General features: G+C 36.0%; 1 protein-coding gene across 1 annotated transcript in view; it reads left to right on the top strand.

The window, feature by feature from the left end:
- Positions 1–688: 688 nt before the first annotated feature.
- The window catches only part of syk (spleen tyrosine kinase), an 83,603-nt gene continuing 77,601 nt past the window's right edge, over positions 689–6,690 (top strand). The window contains exon 1 of the mRNA XM_061980680.2: positions 689–954. The gene's annotated coding sequence lies outside the window, so the exon portion shown is untranslated. The remainder of the gene's footprint in view (positions 955–6,690) is intronic.

Raw genomic sequence — 6,690 nt, 5'->3', positions numbered from 1 at the left:
TTCATTGTACGGCAAACTGTCTAACTGTGCATATGACAATAAACAATCTTGAATCTTGAATTTAGTGTTGGCAATCAACTTATCCCCAGGCGCAAAACTATATCACTATCGCTATTTATGCTATTAAGACACTAAATGACACTGTTTTAATGATTTTTTTTAATCATATGTTCTTTGTTCAATTAAGTTCATTTTACTACTCTATAAAGTATTGGAACGACTTGCTGGGTTGATGTTGTGTTCCTGAGTGAGTGATAGTCAGAGTTCCCATTATCTTGAACATACCACGCGAAGAGGGCGGAAGCGTTCGTCGTCGGTTGCGGAAATGAGGCACGAGGATAGACGAGCATTGATTGATTGAAACTTTTACTATTAGATTGCACAACAGTACAGTACATATTCCGTACAATTGACCACTAAATGGTAACACCCGAATACGTTTTTCAACTTGTTTAAGTCGGGGTCCACCTTAATCAATTCATGGTAAGCACATGGAAGGAACGAGATAAATTGAGCTGTGTTAGCATAGTAGGTTGCTCAATAAAAGTTGTGTGCACTTCTTCTGGACGCTAAAGTATCAATAGTACATTTAGCACGAATAACGTAACATTTGTAAAATGTATAATATTAGATAGTATTGTAGTTGTAAAACATTACACATTTGTTAACTATTCGAGGTGAAACGCTTGTAATGGGTTTGACAACACCGCCCTCTAAAGGCGAAACGTGAGTATGCCCTACATGTGCCGGACACGTTTGGCATCTCCATTTCCATTGGTCACCTAAATGATGACGTATAAGTGCCTGTCGACCAATCGGAAGTGGCTGAGGAATCTGGCGTCTGTGGGACAGAAGGATGACGACGATGGGATGCTACCGGAATGCTAAAATGAATTTCACACAGTGAGAGGAAAAAAATGGAGCGTAAGATGATCGTGTTCCACATTCCATGGCGTGAGTATGACTGCTATTGCTTTTGACGTTTGATAATTGCTTCCAACAGATGGCAGTATTTACCACTTTAATGGTGGCGCAGGCTAATTCCTCAACAAGCAGAGTACTGGTATTTTTGACACAACCATAAATACATACATCATATCCAAACATATAATTTATTAATACTACATAAGTACATTTTATTTTTCATTTTATTTATTATAATATATTGTATCTCTATACTTTTATTAGTTCATTGCAATTATTTTCAAATAGTTATTTTTTTGTTTTACATATTTATGAATTATTACTTCAATTGAACATTTTGTGTATAATTTAAATTGATTATAGTGTTTTTCCAGACTTCCAAGTACAGGAATTATGAAAGAAATAAAGCAGGTTAATAACAGTTCAGCTGCCACATAATGTATATTGACAAAAGTGTACTATCACTTTACTGTATATAGTAGCTACCAAACAAGAGATAATGATAAATATTAATTTGCAATTATAAACTGGTCCAGCATACAGCATATTGTATACCCATCAACACGTCCTGGATTTGCAATGACTTGCACATTTCAGCTAATTTTCTCATCAAGTACAATTACATTTGATCAATTTTATCTTAATACAAGAAGAAAAAAGTGTGCCCGTAGAACTAGGAAATGTAATGTTTTGAAGTAAAAAAAAATTTGTGCTGAAAAAAATTGATTCACATCCAAATCGGGATTCTTATTTAAGCCGATAGTAAATCCATTTATATTTTTCAAGAATCAATTTAAAAACAGAAAAAGCTTTTAAAAAAGAGAAATCTTTAAAAAAAATAAAAAAAATAGAAAAAGCAAAATAATAAAAAAAAAAATATATATATATAGATATACACATATATACATATAAATTATTGATATCGGGACAACCCTAACATATATATATATATATATATATATATATATATATATATATATATATATATATATATATATATATATATATATATATATATATATAAATTAATATATATAAAACTATATCACTATCGCTATTTATGCTAATAAGACACTAAATGACACTGTTTTAATGATTTTTAAAATCATATATCATATATATATATAATATATATAAATTAGAATATTTTGAAAAACTTGATTTATTTCAGTAATTGCATTCAAAAGGTGTAACTTGTACATTATATTTATTCATTGCACACAGACTGATGCATTCAAATGTTTATTTCATTTAATTTTGATGATTTGAAGTGGCAACAAATGAAAATCCAAAATTCCGTGTGTCACAAAATTAGAGTATTACTTAAGGCTAATACAAAAAAGGGATTTTTAGAAATGTTGGCCAACTGAAAAGTATGAAAATGAAAAATATGAGCATGTACAATACTCAATACTTGGTTGGAGCTCCTTTTGCCTCAATTACTGCGTTAATGCGGCGTGGCATGGAGTCGATGAGTTTCTGGCACTGCTCAGGTGTTATGAGAGCCCAGGTTGGTCTGATAGTGGCCTTCAACTCTTCTGCGTTTTTGGGTCTGGCATTCTGCATCTTCCTTTTCACAATACCCCACAGATTTTCTATGGGGCTAAGGTCAGGGGAGTTGGCGGGCCAATTTAGAACAGAAATTTCATGGTCCGTAAACCAGGCAAGTCCTGTTGGAACTTGAAATCTCCATCTCCATAGAGCAGGTCAGCAGCAGGAAGCATGAAGTGCTCTAAAACTTGCTGGTAGACGGCTGCGTTGACCCTGGATCTCAGGAAACAGAGTGGACCGACACCAGCTGGACTGCTGCTGAGTGGTCCAAAGTCATGTTTTCTGACGAAAGAAAATTTTGCATTTCCTTTGGAAATCGAGGTCCCAGAGTCTGGAGGAAGACAGGAGAGGCACAGGATCCACGTTGCCTGAAGTCTAGTGTAAAGTTTCCACCATCAGTGATGGTTTGGGGTGCCATGTCATCTGCTGGTGTCGGTCCACTCTGTTTCCTGAGATCCAGGGTCAACGCAGCCGTCTACCAGCAAGTTTTAGAGCACTTCATGCTTCCTGCTGCTGACCTGCTCTATGGAGATGGAGATTTCAAGTTCCAACAGGACTTGGCGCCTGCACACAGCGCAAAATCTACCCGTGCCTGGTTTACGGACCATGGTATTTCTGTTCTAAATTGGCCCGCCAACTCCCCTGACCTTAGCCCCATAGAAAATCTGTGGGGTATTGTGAAAAGGAAGATGCAGAATGCCAGACCCAAAAACGCAGAAGAGTTGAAGGCCACTATCAGAGCAACCTGGGCTCTCATAACACCTGAGCAGTGCCAGAAACTCATCGACTCCATGCCACGCCGCATTAACGCAGTAATTGAGGCAAAAGGAGCTCCAACCAAGTATTGAGTATTGTACATGCTCATATTTTTCATTTTCATACTTTTCAGTTGGCCAACATTTCTAAAAATCCCTTTTTTGTATTAGCCTTAAGTAATATTCTAATTTTGTGACACACGGAATTTTGGATTTTCATTTGTTGCCACTTCAAATCATCAAAATTAAATGAAATAAACATTTGAATGCATCAGTTTGTGTGCAATGAATAAATATAATGTACAAGTTACACCTTTTGAATGCAATTACTGAAATAAATCAAGTTTTTCAAAATATTCTAATTTCCTGGCTTTTACCTGTGTGTATATATATATATATATATATATATATATATATATATATATATATATATATATATATATATATATATATATATATGGCAGCACGGTGGTAGAGGGGTTAGTGCATCTGCCTCACAATACGAAGGTGCTGAGTAGTCTGGGGTTCAATCCCAGGCTCGGGATCTTTCTGTGTGGAGTTTGCATGTTCTCCCCGTGACTGCGTGGGTTCCCTCCGGGTACTCCGGCTTCCTCCCACCTCCAAAGACATGCACCTGGGGATAGGTTGATTGGCAACACTAAATTGGCCCTAGTGTGTGAATGTGAGTGTGAATGTTGTCTGTCTATCTGTGTTGGCCCTGCGATGAGGTGGCGACTTGTCCAGGGTGTACGCCGCCTTCCGCCCGATTGTAGCTGAGATAGGCCCCAGCGCCCCCCGCGACCCCGAAGGGAATAAGCGGTAGAAAATGGATGGATGGATGGATGGATATATATATATATATATATATATATATTTATATATATAGTCGAGGTTACTGTGGCTTATCTGTTATATAGTGCTCATTACAAGGGGTAGAGTGGAATATACGTAAGGTCAGGAAAAAACACGGTACCGGTACCAATATTATTTCGATACTTTTCGGTACTTTTCTAAATAAAGGGGACCACAAAAATTTTTATTTTAACAAAAAATCTTCAACATATGTTTCTAATTGCAATTTTGTACTTAAATAAAATAGTGAACATACAAGACAACTTGTGTTTTATTAGTAAGTAAACAAACAAAGCCTCCTAATTTAGTCTGCTGATGTAAGCAGTAACATATTTTGTCATTTTCCATTCTATTATTTTGTCAAATTATTAAGGACAAGTGGTAGAGAATGAATTATTATTCTACTTGTTCATTTACTGTTAATATCTGGTTACTTTCTCTTTTAACATGTTCTATCTACAGTGTGGATTCTACACTTCTGTTAAAATGTAATAATCACTTAATCTTCTGTTGTTTGATAATTTACATTAGTTTTGGATGAAACCACAAATCCGATACCAAGTCGTTACAGGACCATATATCGGTCATATTCGGTATAGTACCGAATATGATTCATTAGTATCGGGGTACTATACTAATACCAGTATACCGTACAACCCTAAGTGGACTATATTTACCTAAACACTGTTATGGTACAATTAAAGTAAGCTTTAGCAGTGTGTAAAGCAGGGGTCACCAACCTTTTTGAAAGCAAGAGCTACTTCTTGGGTACTGATTAATGCGAAGGGCTACCAGTTTCCATCCATCCATTTTCTACCGCTTATTCCCTTTGGGGTCGCGGGGGCGCTGGAGCCTATCTCAGCTACAATCGGGCGGAAGGCGGGGTACACCCTGGACAAGTCTCCATCTCATTGCAGGGGCTACCAGTTTGATACACACTTAAATAAATTGTCAGAAATAGCCAATTTGCTCAATTTACCTTTAACTCTTATGTTATTATTAATAATCAATGATATTTGTCTTTGTGGAAACACTGGTCATCTTAATGATTTCTCACAATAAATATATATAGAAACAGATAAATATCAATATGCAACACTTTATTTTTATATTTTCTCTAAGTGCACATTTTTCAAATTGAACATTTTCAAATGATGACTTCTAAGACAGTCTTGTGAAATCACAATATCCCATTTTAATTAGCTAGCCACTAACATTTTTTTAACAAATCATGAATTACTTTGCACCATGTTTGTACAAATAATAACTCACGTAAAATAAAAAAGTAAACTCTCAAATTTTGAAATAAATCATGTCACACTTTGAACTGGACACCAAATCTGTTATCTGTTTCTTTGTCAGTTAGTGAAGACCAAGTCTTTAAAATAATTTTCTTGGATTTTCAAATTCTATTTGAGTTTTGTCTCTCTTAGAATTAAAAATGTCGAGCAAAGCGAGACCAGCTTGCTAGTAAATAAATAAAATTTTAAAAATAGAGGCAGCTCACTGGTAAGTGCTGCTATTTGAGCTATTTTTTGAACAGGCCAGCGGGCTACTCATCTGGTCCTTACGGGCTACCTGGTGCCCGCGGGCACCGCATTGGTGACCCCTGGTGTAAAGCTTTGTAGTGTGGAAATCTGATAGTTGTTGCGCACATCATTAAGTGCATGTGTTCAGTATTTTTAAACATGTGTATCGCTTTAAATGTTGAAATTTTAAAATGATATTTGATGATTTGAACACTTGAACTTTATCTCAAAGTGCTCTCTTCTTTCGTGATGAGACGCGATCATTGGGGCAGTGTTGCTCAGGCGATAGAGTGGTTGTCTCCCAATCCCCCTGTGACCATGTCCAAAGTATCCTTGAGCAAGATACTAAACCCCCAGTTTCTCCTGAGGCTGCGTCATCAGCAGGTAAATGTGGTGAAATTGTCAAAGCGCTTTGAGTACCTTGAAGGTAGAAAAGCAGTAACATGTACTGCAGATGAGGGATTTTCAAAGTCTGACAAATAATATTTGTTATTGTTGTGTGTGGTCTGTCACACAGTGTGCATGATTTAAATGTTGCATTTCTGAAGCAGATGCATTCTAACCTCTGAATAAAAGGTACAATGCTTCCTTTACAAGAAGTAACAGCAAATTAAGTCAGATGGCACTTCCTGAGCGGTGAGCAGTGTTTGGTCATTGCACATGACTGCTCCATTTTTTTTACTGTAACTTTTTGCATTTGTACATTTTTTTTCATTTAGCTTGCCAGAAATGAATGACATCATCTCTTTTATAAAACTATTTACTTCCTGTTTCAAAAGTACAAACCCCGTTTCCATATGAGTTGGGAAATTGTGTTAGATGTAAATATAAACGGAATACAATAATTTGCAAATCATTTTCAACCCATTTTCCGTTGAATATGCTACAAAGACAACATATTTGATGTTCAAGCTGATAAACTTTTTTTTTTTTTTTGCAAATAATCATTAACTTTAGAATTTGATGCCAGCAACATGTGACAAAGAAGTTGGGAAAGGTGGCAATAAATACTGATAAAGTTGAGGAATTCTCATCAAACACTTATTTGGAACATCCCACAGGTGAACAGGCAAATTGGA

This window comes from Nerophis lumbriciformis, linkage group LG20, assembly GCF_033978685.3.
Source record: "Nerophis lumbriciformis linkage group LG20, RoL_Nlum_v2.1, whole genome shotgun sequence".
NCBI lineage: Eukaryota > Metazoa > Chordata > Actinopteri > Syngnathiformes > Syngnathidae > Nerophis > Nerophis lumbriciformis.
The sequence above is the reverse complement of the archived record's forward strand: the minus strand, read 5'-3'. Positions and strand labels throughout refer to the sequence as shown.